Genomic DNA, 17,435 nt, shown 5'->3' with positions numbered 1-17,435 from the left:
TGACCTCTTGAGGTCCCTTCCAACTCTGATATTCTATGATTCTATGATTCTCTGAACTGTTTTTAGCCATGAAAATATATAAGAACTGGAATTTCTTACTGTACCCGGTTACTGTGCACAACTTGCTTTCACCCCAACACACAATTAATAACCAGGAGCACCATTGAAACTAAAAAATGTTTAGCTTATATTGTAGACACCACCACCATCCAGTCTCTCCAAAACTCTCCAGTTTCCCTCTGCTTCTCACAGAGTGAAAAGAACAGCAGTCCTTCTTCTGAAACATTCTCCAGCCTTGCTACCTTTTCATTTAGGATAGCTTAGGGGGAACCCAAGAAACCCATGCTTTTCCGCCCCCCCCCCCAAGCTAGTTACAGGTAAGTCCCATGCTTAAGCTTTCCAGAGACCCATCTGTCAAGGTCACAACAGCTCCTGTCTCTGTCTGTACCCATAAAGAACATCATAAATACCAACAAAGAGTCCTGTGGCACCTTATAGACTAACAGATGTATTAGAGCATAAGCTTTCATGGGTGAATACTCACTTCATCAGATGCATGTCATACTCACTTCGTCAGATGCATGTCATGACATGCATCTGATGAAGTAAATATTCACCCATGATAGCTTATGCTCCAATATGTCTGTTAGTCTATAAGGTGCCACAGGACTCTTTGTCGCTTTTTACAGATCCAGACTAACACAGCTACCCCTCTGATACTTGACATCATAAATACCATTTCCCTTCTCTCCACAGCACTTGCAAAATTCCTTTGATAATCCTACCTGGAAAAGTCATCACCCACAACTGACACTGAGGATATCACCCACCCCAGTTTCAGAAGTGGACAGAGTGAGGCAACCTATATTTGTATTTGAAATAGTTAAACCAGTTCATTAAAAATAGAATCAAACCATGGAGTCACATGCATCATCCTTGACAGGAGTAATCGTTTTTTTTTTTGTCAAGGTTCAAACTTCTTGGTCAAAGTATAGTCAAGGTCCAGACTACAGAGAAAATAATAAAAAAAATAAGAACAATAATGATAATAAGAAGTAAATAAAATGATTTCACAGTCTGTTCAGAAGTGTCCGGTGGTGGTTCGGCTTTGGCTCACACTCTGCCTATAGACTACCCCTGATCTAGCTGGTGGTGATTCCTTATTTGAACAATTGATTTGTGTTGGCATCCTCTATCCTGGACATCCACTCAGTTGGCTGTGATAGAGGAAATAATATACTATGCCCTGAAAAGTGTGTGCAGTATACTTCTCCCTTGAGCTCAACCTGATTCACCAAATGACATAATGGCAGGAGAGTGTCCATTTCATGCCCTTTCCTCATACAGTTGTTTGATGGACAATGAGTGGAAATAGGAGAGCACAAAGACTTCACTCCAAAGGGATCTCGAACTGTTGTCTGGGTAGTCCTGATGTGGCTTAATGGAGGTGTGGATGTAGAAGGGCCTACTCTTGGCTACTTTGCTTCATGTTGGCTTTAGGGTTGTGGATAATCTAACCCTTCATGTTTTTGTACCTATAATAAAAGTTTTACCATCCATGATTATCCATTGAAACTCTTTTTTATAATAAATGGATTACAAAAGATGTGAAACTATAGGCTCTGTTCAGGATTGTCCAACTGGTGACTAAAAACATGATCTACCAATAGGTAATGTGTATTTCTTACCAAAAAAAGTTTGTTTACTTCTCACTTCTCACCTGAGCAAGGTGTCTTTTTCACAGCATAGCTATAGATGTCTTACAGGCAAAGCTTTGTATAAAGATATGTTTATGAACTACAAGAAAACGTGGCAGCTGGGGAAAATTGATAAAGAAGAAATATAGAGAGTTGCAAAAATATGGAGGGAAAGGTTTTTAGTAAGTGAAGTTTTGTGTTGATTCTCTATTTCCATTTCCTCCTTCTGGTGGAGACAGATGGAATTTGATTTTAATGCAGTTGCTATGAGTCAAGAATAACAACTCTTAAATCATCACTGAGGTGGTAGAAATGTACAGGAACAAAAACACACAAAATCTCTGTAATATGTAGAAATATGACTTGACATTCAAACTAACCACAAGTGGCACATGATTTATTGATTATCTCTCATCATAGAAGAGGATAGTTATTTATATAGTGCCTTAAGTTTAAATGACACAGATGCAGTATGCTGAGCAAAGAATGAATCTCTGCATCAAATAATTTGCAATCTAAAAGGACAAGAGAGATGTGACAATAAAGCATAGCACAGTAGAGAACAAATACAGAGTGATGAGTGGTTATTACAACTGGAACACTTCAATAAAATAGACACAATAGATAAAACAGATACATTAACATGGATTATGGCCTATATTTTCAAAAAGTAACAATGATTTTGGATGCCTCGATTTTAGAATATTCAACTTGAGCCAGGGTCTAGTTTTCAGAAAGTTTGAGCACTCACTCTCTGAAAATCACATCCTCTATGAAGTTTCAGGTTGAATACAGATAATTGGTATAGGAGGGAAGGTCTCTCTGTGGATCAGTAACCAGTTAAAAGACAGAAAACAAAGGGTAGGAATAAATGGTCAGTTTTCAGAATGGAGATAGGTAAATATGTACTGTTCAACATATTCATAAATGATCTGGGGAAAAGAGTAAACAGTGAGGTGGCAAAATTTGCAGATGATACAAGATAGTTAAAACTACTCAAGATAGTTAAGTCCAAAGCAGACTCTGAGAATTACAAAGGGATATCACAAAACTGACAACAAAATGTCAGATGAAATTCAGTGCTGATAAGTGCAAAGTAATGCACTTTGGAAAACATAATCCCAACTATACATACAAAATGATGGGATCTAAATTAGCTGTTATCACTTAAGAAAGAGATCTTGGAGTCACTATGGAAAGTTCTCCAAAACATCCGCTCAATATGCAGCAGCAGTCAAAACTAACAGAATATTAGAAACAATTAGGAAAGAGATAGATAATAAGACAGAAAATATCATAATGCCTCTATATAAATCCATTGGTACATCTAGAATATTGTGTGCAGTTTTTGTCATCCCATCAAAAAAAGATATATTAGAATTGGAAAAGGTACAGAGAAGGGCAATAAAATGATTAAGACTATGGAACAGCTTCCATATGAGGACAGATTAATAAAATGGGGACTTTTTAATTTAGAAAAAAGATGACTAAGAAGTGATATGATAGAGGAGGGGTCGGCAACGTTCGGCCAGCTTTATTTACCTGCTGACGTGGCAGGTTCGGACGATCGCGGCCCTCACTGGCCACGGTTTGCCGTCCCGGGCCAATGGGGGCAGCGAGAAGCCACGGCCAGCACATCGCTCGCCTGCGCCACTTCTCGACGCCCGCATTGGCCCAAGATGGCGAAACGCGGCCAGGGGGGCCGCGATCGACTGAACCTGCCACGTCAGCAGGTATATAAAACTGGCCCGGCCTGCCAGGGTGCTTACCCTGGCGAGCCGCGTGCCGAACGGTGCCGACCCCTGTGATAGAGGTCTATAAAATCATGACTGGTGTGGAGAAAGTGAATGTACCCCTTCACAAAACACACAAACCAGGAGTCGCCCAATGAAATTAATAGGCAATAGGTTTACAACAAACAAAAGGAAGTACAACTTCAAACCACACACAGTCATTGTAGAACTTATTGCCAGGGAAGTTGTGAAGGCCAAAATTATAATGGGGTTAAAAAAGAACTAGGTAAAGTTCCTGAAGGATAGCTCCATCAATGGGTATTAGCCAAGATTGTCAGGGATGCAAGCCCATGCTCTGGGTGTCCCTAGCTTCTGAATCCAGAAGGTGGGAATGGACGAGAGGAGATGGATTACTCAATGATCCCCTGTACTGTTCTTTCCCTCTGAAGTACCTGGCATTGGCCATTGTCGGAAGACAGGATGCTGGGCTAGATAAACTATTGGTCTGATCCAGTATGGTCGCACTCATGTTCTTATCTACCAAAATTAGATCTGGTCGGAAAAATCCAAAGAAACTTTTTTTGTTAGAATTTCCTAATCTGTTGAAATCAAGAAGCTTGTGGAAGTGATTAGATTTTGAGGACATTTTGATGAAGTTCCTGTTGATTTCCTGCCAGCTCTCCCCAAGGCACATGGAAGCCCATCAGGCAGGACTTCTGTAGTCTGCAGGTCCAGGGCAGCCCACCATGTAGACAGCCTCAGAGTCAGAGACCCCCACTCTTGGGCAGCCTTTTGTGGACAATTTTTTAATTTTTAATTTTCATTCAAAATCTGAACAAAACCAAATTTCAAGATCCTCTACAGAATGGAAATGCCTTTCTCTTCACAGCTCTCCCTAAAATCACTGGTGATTTTTGAAAATTTATAAAGAGTATATTCTGATCGCATATCATTGTCCTTACAATCAGTTATTTTTGGGACAAGATGCCACACACATGTATCTAAGATTGTGAAAATATTTAATTTGATTACTTGAGTAACAATACATTATTTAAAGACTAGTTTTATGCGTACATGGGATGAGCCAAAGTTAAGCTTGTGTGTATAACCATCATTTTATCCTTTCCTGCCTTCTGAGTAGTTAACCGTGCAAGTTAAATGTTCTCTTAGTGTAACGTTTTGATGGGATATGCAAATAAGGGAGAAATTATATATTGGATGCATATATTATTTTCAACTTGCAAATTATCAGCATCCAAATTTTTGCATCCAAGATGCAAAAGAAATGTGCAAATATTTAGTAGTAGGACCATTAAATTACAGGACAACAAAGATTTATCACACTACAAATTTGATGAAGTTCAAAGTACATGGAAATCCTCAGTAAATACTAATCTATTTTGGTGTGAGAGTTCTAATCAACCTCATCAGGTGAAAGGAAAAACCGACAAACATTGTTTCAATAAAATTGGTAAAGTTTCTTCCTTCTGTACACATTTCTAACCTACTTTATTATTATCAGTTTAGAGAGCTCCAAAGCTTCCACAGTCAACATAGAAACTTCCTTATTTTATGCAAGTTCCTGACAAGTTGGAAGAATACATTGGATAAGCATCCGGAATGGAGAATATAAGAATCAGGAAAGAATCTCTCTATTATTGTCTTGGGAAATGTCTAATCTCAGAATTCTCAAATAAAGGCCCCAGATGTCCCCTCTGCTGCATTGTGGTCATAGGAGCCACAAACCGGGAAAATCATGGAAAGTATGTGGGGGAATCTCAACAGAGGGCAAAGTATGCTACAAGGTACATCCTCTCCTCATTGCACAGCTCCTTCCATCATCTCCACAGCTGCTACAAAGCTTAGCTATATACACTCCATTGTACATAGGAAGTAATAAGTGGATATCCAGTGTGGGGAAAGGGAGAGGAGAAGTTGGGGAACATTTAGAACCAGATTCTCTGCTGAATCCAGTGTCCAGTGTAACAGAGAAGGGAACTATCAGGGAGTTGCTCATGCTCCACAGTTTCTATCTTGGCTCAGCCATGTGCCTGGATGTGTATTAGGAGCTGGTTCTGCTCCAATATTTATCAGGTGGTAATGGTCTCTCAACAGGGGCTTGCCACAGCCACATTACGTTCCCATCACTCTTTACCTCCCCTGATAAGCTCCACTGTACTAGGTTACATTTGCTCTTCACCAGCATGAGACTTCCTTATGGTGGGGAATCCCCACCAGGGGTCTAGTGGCTAGTCTCTGCTCTCTTTTGTGCTGCCTTGGGGGTATAATGGAGTTGGGTGGGACAAAGAATCTTCTCCTTAGTAAATTGAGTAAGAGGTTAACATTATAAAAATGTACTGATCAAAGTCTTTGAAAAAGGAGACTAATCATAGCACTGATTATGGAATACAAAATGATATCAAATTAATTCAAACCAAAACAAGTCCTAAATTGTCAGATTGAAAATCTGAAATAAATGGCCAAATCCTGTTTGGAGTTATATGTGTGTAAATCCAGCATAACTGTTGACACCGAGAACAGACATTGTCATAAATTCTTTCTACTACCAGCCCTACACCTACCATAATCCTCACCACCTTCTGTTTTAAGTGCACATTTCTTTGACCTTACTTTTTTTACAGACATACATATATATTTGAAAAAAACTACAGACCAAAACTTTGCATTGAACACACTTCCCCCTCATCCCCCACCCCCTGCCGCCAGAAAGAGAAAGAGAAAACAAAAATAGCATTTAAAGGATGAGCTTAATTTAAAACATGTTGGTAGTCCCATTGAAGCCAATGGAATTTAAACCTGTGCTTAAAGATAAGCAAATGGTTAAGTGCTTCACTGAATCAGGGCTTTAGTTTTCAAATCTATAAAATGGTAATTATATTAATTACACACCTACATGTGACTGACAACGTCTTAAGCATGGTATATTTTTGGATTTTGCCAGTCAATAATATCAGTGTGCCCATTTTAAATGACAGAACAAAAGCTCAAAGAAGTTTAATGATATGAGTAGTGCACTGTGTACAAGTTTATTATGCATGTGACTGGGGATCAGGAGACCTTGGTTCTGATTGTCCTGGCTTTGACTTACTGTGCAACTTTGGGTAGGGCATTTAAACTTCTTAGAGCCTGAGTTTCCTCATCTGCAAAATGGGGGGCAAAGCTGCCAATGAGGATGGTTAATGGAACACTTACCTATATAAGCACTGCAAAGGAGGAATGCCTGAACCCAAGTCAGCCATCCAGGCTACCTCAAGCTTTTAAGGTTACTTTCAGGTGCATAATAACAAAGTTTTCAACAATTGCAACAATGCATCCAGATACCTTAGATTAGAATTAAAACATCACTGATGTGATATTGATCCTCCTACCATTTATTTGTATCCATCTTGCAGTTTGTTTCATTTCAGTATATCATAATTTTAGAATCATAACTCTTTTTACATTTTTATTTACTTGTATTTTGGTTTCTTCTTCCACCATGTTGCTTTTGGTCCTACAGCATTTATTATTCCTGGAAGAAAGTGATAGTTCATAAGATGAAAATGAAACATATTAATATAGGGAATATAGATCTTATAAAGCAAAATCCAATATATCATTCATTTCAGTAATCAAATTAATTTCTTCATATCACATAAATCCTAACTTTAGCCCATGTTGTTAATGCAATACTTAGTCACTGTAATGTCAGCATGGTAAATCTAGCTTTAAAAAAAAATTATGAATTATCTTGTTCGTTAGGGTTTGTGATTCGTTTCACTCTAATATGTTTATTGTGTTCCTAAGAGTAAAGAAAATGTCTGAGACTTCACAGCAAATACACTGACTACTATATCTGGGTGCCACTGTCAGCAAGTAGCCCCTTCCTGGGCATCCCATCGCAGCCTCAGGGCAGCCCTGCAAGCAGCCCCTTGCCTCAGTTTCCATTCTTGATTCCTCAATAAACTCAAAAAAGAGTATTTTACAAGTCCAGTAACAACAGTCCTCCTTAGGATCTGGTTTACTAACTTAAAGTTCAAAAAATAAACACAGAAGTCCAACTCCCAAACTCCCTTTGGGTCTCAGTGTCTTCTCTGTTTTAGCAAGCTACTCCCAGGCCTGTCTAGCTGAGGCACATCCTCTATTCTCACTCTCTGCTTTCTGTTTCTACAGTTTCCTGTGCTTCCCTCCCTCTGCAGCTTCCTCCTGCCCTTTATAGGGAATCATACCTGATGGTTCTTATTAAAGCCCACACCTCATTGTAGGGTGGCAGGCAGAGCCAGCTCCTAGCCCTTAAAGGAGAAGGCCACCCCATTATACACAGAAAAAATAAACTTTGCTCGGTAACTATTTTGATCAAGATTTCTCTCTTCATGCAAAATTTTGCTCTAAATTAAATCCAGCTTACTCAGTTTCCTCCAGAGAAGTTCCATGGTGTAAGTGAGAGCATTATTTGGCACAAACTCAGCCTATTATGAGTATTGAAAACACACAGCCAAATTCTACTTTTAGTTATGCAGATATAACAATTTGTTCAAAAATACATGTAAAAACACTTATCATTCCTTCTTGACAAAGAAAAAACATCGCAGATTGGTTAGGTTCTTAGGCAACACATTTGATTTTTGACCAGCTCCCCACAGCTGCCCATGTTGCTCTCTCTGACCCGTCTCCGGATGTGGGGTCCTCAGAGCCACAGCCTGGCCATGTTAAGAGCTGTGCAGGCAGCTATGAGTCGTGGACCCTCCACCTGCCCTGGGCAGGGCTCCCAAGGGGTGGGAACATGGGCCGGTGGCTGCTGGGACCCCCACACTTAAGCAGGTGTCACTTGGGCACTCGGGTTGACTGTGGCTTCCCACTGCCTGCGGAGCTCTTATCATGGCAGAGCTGCGTCTGCAAGGCCCCCCGTCCCTGGCGGGAGCCAGGTCAAGCAGAACCACATGGGTAGCTGTGGGGAGCATGGATCCCTCCACCTGCCCTGGGTGGGGGGCCTGGGACATGGGCAGGAGGCTGCTTTTGCCCCCCACACCTTGGGCTGGGGGGGAGACGGGCTTCCTGGCTCCGCTACAGCTTCTGGCTTGGCCAGGGGAGTGGCCTCAGGGGGCAAGGGAGGGTCCACGGTGTGTTGGGGGGCAAAGGTGGGGCCTTGGTAGGGGAAGCCTTTTGCAGTGTGATATTACACAGAGGCAGTGGATTCCAAGTTTAGAGCAGAACAGGTTGGATGCAGGCCCAAGAGATCTTGTATAGACCAGATATTCACACTAAGGACCATCATAGAAGAATGTATAGCATGGCAAGCTCCTCGTATCATCAATATAATTGATTTTCAAAAGGCATTTGATAGCCTGCACAGACATATGTTGTGAAATATTCTTCTGTCATATGTTGTTAACATCATCAAAGTTATGTACAGCTATGCGAAGTGTTTTGTAAGGGTGAACAACCAGATAACAAAATGGTTCAATGTGGACTCTGGTGTGAAAGATGGCTGCATTTTATCTTTGCTGGTGTTTGCCATTCACATAGACTGGATAATAAAGAAATATATTAGTAACACAAATATTGGTACTGCATGGGTAGATGGCAAATGCTTAGAAGAGCTAAATTTTATTGATGATATTGCACTATTAAGTAACACCCCTGAGAAGTTACAAACAGAGACAGACAAGCTGGCAAAAACAGCAGAGCAAACAGGGCTCAAAAATAGATAAGCTAGAACAAACATCCTTGAAACCCAGATATCAAGCAGTAACATCATAGGAAGTAGGGCTGTTGATTAATCACAGTTAACTAACGTGATTAACTCAAAAAAATTAATCACAATTAAAAAAATAATCGTGATTAATTGAAGTTTTAATTGCACTGTTAAACAATAGAACACCAATTGAAATTTATTAAATATTGTGGATGTTTTTCTACATTTTCAAATATATTGATTTCAATTACAACACAGAATTCAAATTGTATAATGCTCACTTTATATTATTTTATTACAAATATTTGCACTATAAAAATGATAAAAAAATAATATTTTTCAATTCATCTCATACAAGTACCATAGTGAAATCTCTTTATTGTGAAAGTGAAACTTGCAAATGTTGATTTTTTTTGTTACATAACTGCACTCAAAAACAAAATAATGTAAAACTTTAGCGCCTACAAGTCCACTCACTCCTACTTCTTGTTCAGCCAATTGCTAAGACAAACAAGTTTGTTTACATTTACTCCAGATAATGCTGCTTGTTTTTTATTTACAATGTCACCTGAAAGTGAGAACAGACATTTGCATCGCACTTTTGTAGCCAGCATTGTAAGATATTTACATGCCAGATATGCTAAACATTCGTATGCTCCTTCATGCTTTGGCCACCATTCCAGAGGACATGCTTCCATGCTGATGACGCTCGTTAAAAAAATATGTTAATTAAATTTCTGACTCAACTCCTTGGGGGAAAATTGTATGTCTCCTGCTCTGAGTTTTGCCCACATTCTGCCATATATTTCACATTATAGCAGTCTCGTATGATGACCCAGCATGTTATTCGTTTTAAGAACACTTTCACTGCAGATTTGACAACACACAAAGAAGGTACCAATGTGAGATTTCTAAAAATAGCTACAGCACTCAACCCAAGATTTAGGAATCTGAAGTGCCTTCCAAAATCTGAGAGGGACGGGGTCTGGAGCATGCTTTCAGAAGTCTTAAAAGAGCAACACTCCGATGCAGAAACTATAGGACCCAAATCACCAAAAAAGAAAATTAACCTTCTGCTGGCGACATCTAACTGAGATGATGAAAATGAACATGCATTGGTCTGCACTGCTTTGGATTGTTATCAAGCAGAACCCGTCATCAGCATGGACACATATCCCCTTGAAGCATGAAGGGACAGATGACACTTTAGTGCATCTGGCACTTAAATATCTTGCAACACCGGTTACAACAGTACCTTGTGAATGACTGTTTGACATCGTAAACAAGAAACAGGCAGTATTATCTCCTGTAGATGTAAACAAACTTGTTTATCTGAGCGATTGGCTGAACAAGAAGTAGGACTGAGTGGACTTGTGGGATCTAAAGTTTAAATTGTTTTATTTTTGAATGCAGTTCTTTTTTGTACATAACTCTACATTTGTAACTTCAACTTTCATGATAAAGAGATTGAACTACAGTACTTTTATTACAAGAATTGAAAAATACCATTTCTTTTATTTTTACTGTGCAAATATTTATTTTAAAAAGTATAAAGTGAGCACTGTACACTTTGTATTCTGTATTGTAATTGAAATCAAAATATTTGATAATGTTGAAAACATCCACAAATATTTATATAAATGGCTTTCTGTTATTGTTTAATAATAACAATATTAGATTAATCGTGATTATTTTTTTTAATCCCTTGACAGCCCTAGAAGAAAGCATTTTCTATATTTGGGCATGTCCTGTAGATGTTAACAGAGAGATTCCCAAATGAAAATGTCAAATGGAAATCAAATGGTGTGATGAACAAGAGATGCTCAAGAGCAACATTAAGAAGAACTCTTAACAAGGAGAGTGGAATGCTTGATGTCAATGCCATAGAGCACATGAAAGCAGCACTTAATAATGGAGGGGAATGGAAGAGAATAGTTTCTGCCCTATGTGCCAACATTGGCATGCGAAGGATGTACTAATAATTATTTATTAATTGATTATTATTACTCATTCAGAAAGGACACGAACAGAGCTCTGCAACCTTTCAGTCACTAGGCTATGGGATAGTCTCATGGGGTAGGGGTCCCTCAGTCTCTCCTGCAGGGAAAGTGCATCCTGGGTTTCCCACAAGTGATCTAACCACCAGGTTCAGAGTCATTCTCATATTTTATTATGCTCTCTCTCTCTCTCTCTCTCTCTCTCACACACACACACTCAATGTTTCTTTCATTGTTTAGCCCCAGATGAACAGCTTCAATCTGTGGGGGTGAAGTATGAGAATGACTTTGTGTGCTGCTAGTTACAGCACTCACCTGGGTGGTGGGAGACCTAGGATCCACTCCACTGCCTCTAGTGATTTTTTAAATTACTGTACTTATTCACAGTTGAATAGCTTTAACAGAATAGACTGAGAGAGCCCCACATCAGAATATTTTGAAGTCCAGTGTTTAGGACACTCATCAAGGAGGTAGCAGATTCCTGTCCAAATCTCTTCTCTCCCTCAGCCTGAGGGAGGACTTGAACTGGTGGTTCTCCCATGTCCCAGGTGAGCACATTATACACTGGGTTTAAAGTTATGAGGGAGGTCCTCCCTGTCAAGGCTGTATCCCCACTTTGAACTTTAGGGTACAAATGTAGGGGCCTGCATGAAAACTTCTAAGCTTAACTATCAGCTTAGGTCTGGTCTGCTGCCACCATCCCAATGGATTCCCTCCCCTGGGAAGCCTTGAGAAAGCTTTCACCAATTCCCTGGTGAATACAGATCCAAACCCCTTGGATCTTAAAACAAGGAGAAATTAACCATTCCCCTCCTTCCTCCCACCAGCTCCTGGTGAATACAGTTCCAACCCCCCTGGGATCTTAAAACAAGGAGAAATTAACCATCCCCCCTTCTTTCTCTCACCAACTCCTGGTGAATACAGTTCCAACCCCCTTGGATCTAAAACAAGGAAAAAATCAATCAGGTTCTTAAAAAGAAGGTTTTTAATTAAAGAAAAAGGTAAAAATCATCTCTGTAAAATCAGTATGGAAAATAACTTTACAGGGTAATCAAACTTAAAGAGCTCAGAGGACTCCCTTCTAGTCTTAGGTTCAAAGTACAGCAAACAAAGATACAGGAGTACTTGTGGCACCTTAGAGACTAATACATTTGTTAGTCTCTAAGGTGCCACAAGTACTCCTGTTCTTTTTACGGATACAGACTAACACGGCTGCTACTCTGAAACCAAACAAAGATAAACACTCTAGTAAAAGGTACATTTACAAGTTGAGAAAACAAAGTAAAACTAAGATGCCTTGCCTGGCGATTTACTTACAAGTTTGAAATAGGAGAGACTTGTTTAGAAAGATGTGGAGAACCTGGATTGATGTCTGGTCCCTCTCAGTCCCAAGAGCGAACGAACTCCCAAACAAAGAGCACAAACAAAAGCCTCCCCCCCACCCCCAAGATTTGAAAGTATCTTGTCCCCTTATTGGTCCTTTGGTCAGATGCCAGCCAGGTTACCTGAGCTTCTTAACCCTTTACAGGGAAAAGGATTTTGGAGTCTCTGGCCAGGAGGGATTTTATAGTACTGTACACAGGACAGCTGTTACCCTTCCCTTTATAGTTATGACACTCCCCAACTCCCAAGATTCTTGCAAAAATGATGTAGACATCTAATACCCAGAGTGGGTTTTCAGCTGAGATTCTCAAGTAAAGGGAACACCTCCCTACAGCCCAGATTTAGGTGCCTATGTCCAAGAGAGGGGCAGAACTTAGCACCCACCGCATTTTGGCATCTCCCATTGGCTAGCTTATGTGGGGAGCTGCCTAGCATTCTGGCTTTTAGAACTTAGCACCCACTGCATTTTGGCATCACCTATTGGCTAGCTTATGTGGGGAGCTGCCTAGGATGCTGGCTTTTATGTACCCATTCTGAGGTGCATATTTCTCCCCATTCATTGTATAGGGAGCCCATGAGCTGAACTCAGGCTTTATGAATTTTAGTGGTTTTCTAGGCACCTAAAAGTCAACTCAGCATCACTATGACTCAGTTACTTAGTGACTGTAGCTCAGAGTCTCAGCTTGGTTTAAAATAACAAATCATGGTAAATACACCATTAAATGTTCCAAATAAGAACACAAAGTAATTTCTACTCAGAAGGACTCTGTCTTATCTTTGCAAATGGTCAGTTTAAAAGGAGCAGGAAGGTGAAGAAGGTTACAATACTTACGCAATGACATAGATTCATCACACTGAAACAGAGAGTCCGGCAAAGATTGCCTTCCTTTTAATCAGTTCTCTCAACCTCCCCTCTTTCTCACAAAGCAAATATGCCCATTCAGACACAAAAAGTGAAATAAACCTGCAAAGTAAATGACTATATCAAACAAAACAAAACAAAGAAAACAAACCCTGAAGTTCAACAGGTTGAACATTTCATTGCTGCTTAATGGAAAATTTCCTTACAGACTATAATTAAATACTTCTTTATACCTGTATGTATATTATAGATAGATGTATCATAGGTAATTGGTAATTTAATAGATAGGAAGTTATATCGGTTTGATAATCTTTGTCCTTTAAGGAGAAAATTTTAAACAGAATAAGTTGCTGGGCAACTTTTAATGTTCCAATTTTATTTTTAGATGTTGGAATGCTAAGGTCAATTACATAATCCAGAACAGTTTGAGCATATAGCACAGTCCATTCTAATCAGTGCTAGATACACACTGAGCTCAAAACCTATAAACACAAATTCAGAATGAATGTAATTGAACAAGAAGAGAACTGCTTTGAAGGGACCTTGGAATAATATGAGATATTAAAAAGCAGTATACATTTCACAGAAGCAATTAACAGATTGCAGTGCTACATTGATACAAAGCTTTAATATAAACCACAGGAATTTAAGATGATATACAATTCTACGTATGGTACCACTTTAATAGTAAATGCATCTCTTATCATTAAAATGGTGTACAATACTTGAAAAGAGAATACAACATTGATCCTAGTCCAAAAGATAGGAGTCAATGAGATATTACAATTACTATGGGCCATATTTTGATACTATTATTTTTACTGAGTACCATCTTACAAGTAGTCTCCCTCGCTACACATTAAATGGTGGTACTCAGCATGACTATAGGTATCAGAATCTGGCCTTAAACAATTGTTTTCAAAGTTTTGGATGACACCTTAATTGGTGGGAGCAGCATTGATAGAAACAAACTGGAAAGACAATGTAAGGGATTAGAGGAGTATAGGCTTTGGACAGTGAGGGAAGATTCAGATCTAAGAAGTGCTATACTTGATAAAACAAAATAAATCATACACATAAAAAATAGCCATACTTATCAAATTAAGGTAAGTTTATTTTCAACTTAAGTTTTTAATGCAGCTGTAAAATATTATTACTTTTTATGTAATTAGGCATTATAGCACTGATCCAAAAACTACTGTAGTCAATGGAAAGAATCCCATTGACTTCAGTAGGCTTTGAATATACAGATGAATAGTTCCACTGAAGTAAATGGGACATGCTTGGAGTTATGCAAATACATATGTATCTTGCTGAACTGGATCTCAGGAAAAGTGTGAGACTGAGATTAAGTGATTGCAAGAAGAGTTGCCTAAAATATGCTCAATCTTAAAGTGGTTCACAGCTTGAAAAAAGTCTGAAAACCATTAACTTAATAAAATTCAGAATATAATCCTTTAAATTATGTGGACAAGATTTGTCACACTCACCTCCCTAATTGAATTTCTGGCTCTTGATTATCCATCTCCAGATGGCCTTAGTTATTTCCTTATGTAAATGTCACAACTCCTGTTCATAACCTGTTTCATGTTAAGGTAGCCAATAATTTAGGCATATCTCACAAGCCACTGTTAAATATTCTATGCATGTGTATTCCTCTCATTATGCACATAATGGTAGAGATTATTTTAGCCACATTTAAAAAAAATATTTAATGAATATTAAAAATAGGAATCTAATTGTCCTTTTCACAAAATAAAAATATATCTGTATAGAGTGATTCAAAAGAACACCCTGAAGACAATTTGATGGTATTTTTGAGGCATGTAGTGCGAAAAGAACAAATCTGATGGACTCTTATGATATCCTTTACAAAGTTTCTTTGAGACAGTGCCAGTAAAGATTTCCTGATGACACAAGTATCCAAATTTCTCTTCCAATCATAAAGGGTCATGAAGCTAATAATTCAAAGTCAGGTCATCATGACTTGCATTGACTGTAAAAAGGAAACCAGTGGTAAGGTCAGAACATTATTGTCTTTTTCTGAAAATTCACCTCATTGTTTCAATTAATTAAAAATGGAATTGTTTAACCTGGCGAGTATCATGCAATGACATTTTCGGTGCTAGGTGATTTATAATGACCCCATTATTTTCAGTGACACAGTAGGAATGAGTGGCTGTATAATACATAGCCCAAGGCTTCATGAATGCTGCTTTCTTGGTTGTACAGAAGGGGGAGATTCAGCAGTGTTAGATGAGTCTAGGTGATCTTTGAAAAAAGTACAGTACAATGCTAATCATTCCACAATTTCTAGGGACTTTTCTCTATACAATATAGAACAAAATACTCCTTTTTAATTTTGCTTTATTTTTCACTGAAATTATTCTATTCAGCATTGGTTGCCGAAAGTAATTTAAACTGGACATTTATCAAGATGAAACAAGGAAAAAAGATATCCATCTTATTTCTTTCTTTTATCATTGAAAATCTGTGAAAATCATCATATAGTATTAAAAATAAAATCAATTAAGATTATTTATGAGGAAAATATCATTGCAATAGTGCAGAAAAGAGTAGCCCTTTTAAATGTTGTAAGATTTATAACACAGCGCATTTTTATTCTGGAACTGTTAGACAAATGAAGGTGAAGAGCAACATAGCAAGATCTGCAGTATTTGACTTTACTGCCATTCCTCCATAACTAGATACAGAGCTTGTGAATTACTGATATATTCTGACGATACATGGCCTTGAGTCTTAAGAAAAATAGCATTGCTCTAAAATTGCACATAACATTACACTTACATATAGCACATAATGGAGCTATGGAAGGAGTGTAGTGCATCAACCCCATTGGAGGGGGGAAAAAAGAGAGCAGTTTTAAATAATGATAGGTTAATATCACTGGTGGAATGTAAAATATATCAATAACATAAGCAGGTGACATGAATGATTTTTCTCTAGCTATAAGGTCACATAATCATATTTTTTCTTCTTGGTTCTGGGAAATATTGTATTCTATTATAATATTTAGGGTTATAATGCTCTTCATCACTGTAGGTGATTAAGTCATACACATTTTCAGTTAATTAAAGAATACTTTCAGGTTTGCATTAAAATTCCCAGAATGAATGTAGGGTGGATATTATGAATGTTTTGTGCTTATTTCTTTACAAATGTAGTAGAAAGTTACATGGGTTGGGATAGTCCTAGGTGAAATTCTACACTGAAGGAAAGAAAGAGAAGCTGAACAATTTGTGTTAGAGATAATACTGTTTATCCTTATTCTAATGAAACTCCTTGTTTGGGGTTCAAAGAAAGCAACTCTTTCCATGGTTCTCCACCACTGTCACATGACAAAGTCTCATAGCTGACTCACTTTGAACCAGAATAAATAGAAGAGGAATATAAGCCAAACCTTCCATAAGATTTTCAGTTTGATAAGCATATGGAATGTCCTGAGTGGAAGGAATGTGTCACCTGTCCAAATAGGTTTAAACAGACAGCAGTGAAATGCAGATCAGGTCATAAATTATGCACATTTAAAATGAAGCTGGAAATAATTATATTTTCTATAAGTAAGGAGAGAAGAATAAATATATCATCATTCTTTAAGAAGTTTGATAAGCCTCTTGTTCCAAATAGGACTCCAATACACAGATGGACATGGTTTAAACATCATGGGCAGCCCATCAGCTGATGTAAAGTGTCATAGCTCCATGGAAGGCAATATGCCTTTTTAGAGTATGGAATTCCCTGGGTAGAAATATGAACAGGGAGATCATAGGGCATAGGTCAGTGGTGGGCAACCTTGGCCCGTAGGCCACATGTGGCCCATCAGGGTAATCCGCTGGTGGGCTGGCAGACATTTTGTTTACATTTGCACGGCTGCCCGTAGCTCCCAGTGGCCGTGGCTTGCTGTTCCCAGCCAATAGGAGCTGCGGGAAGCGGTGCGGGTGGCAGGTTGCCGTGGGTCACAGGTTACCCATCACTGGCATAGGAGGTCTGTCCAAGCAGTGGAAGTATGCTCAGGAGACATAATGATAAAGCACTTTGGATGCATGT

The sequence above is a fragment of the Malaclemys terrapin genome, chromosome 5, assembly GCF_027887155.1.
Source record: "Malaclemys terrapin pileata isolate rMalTer1 chromosome 5, rMalTer1.hap1, whole genome shotgun sequence".
In the NCBI taxonomy this organism is placed as follows: Eukaryota; Metazoa; Chordata; order Testudines; family Emydidae; genus Malaclemys; species Malaclemys terrapin.
The sequence above is the reverse complement of the archived record's forward strand: the minus strand, read 5'-3'. Positions refer to the sequence as shown.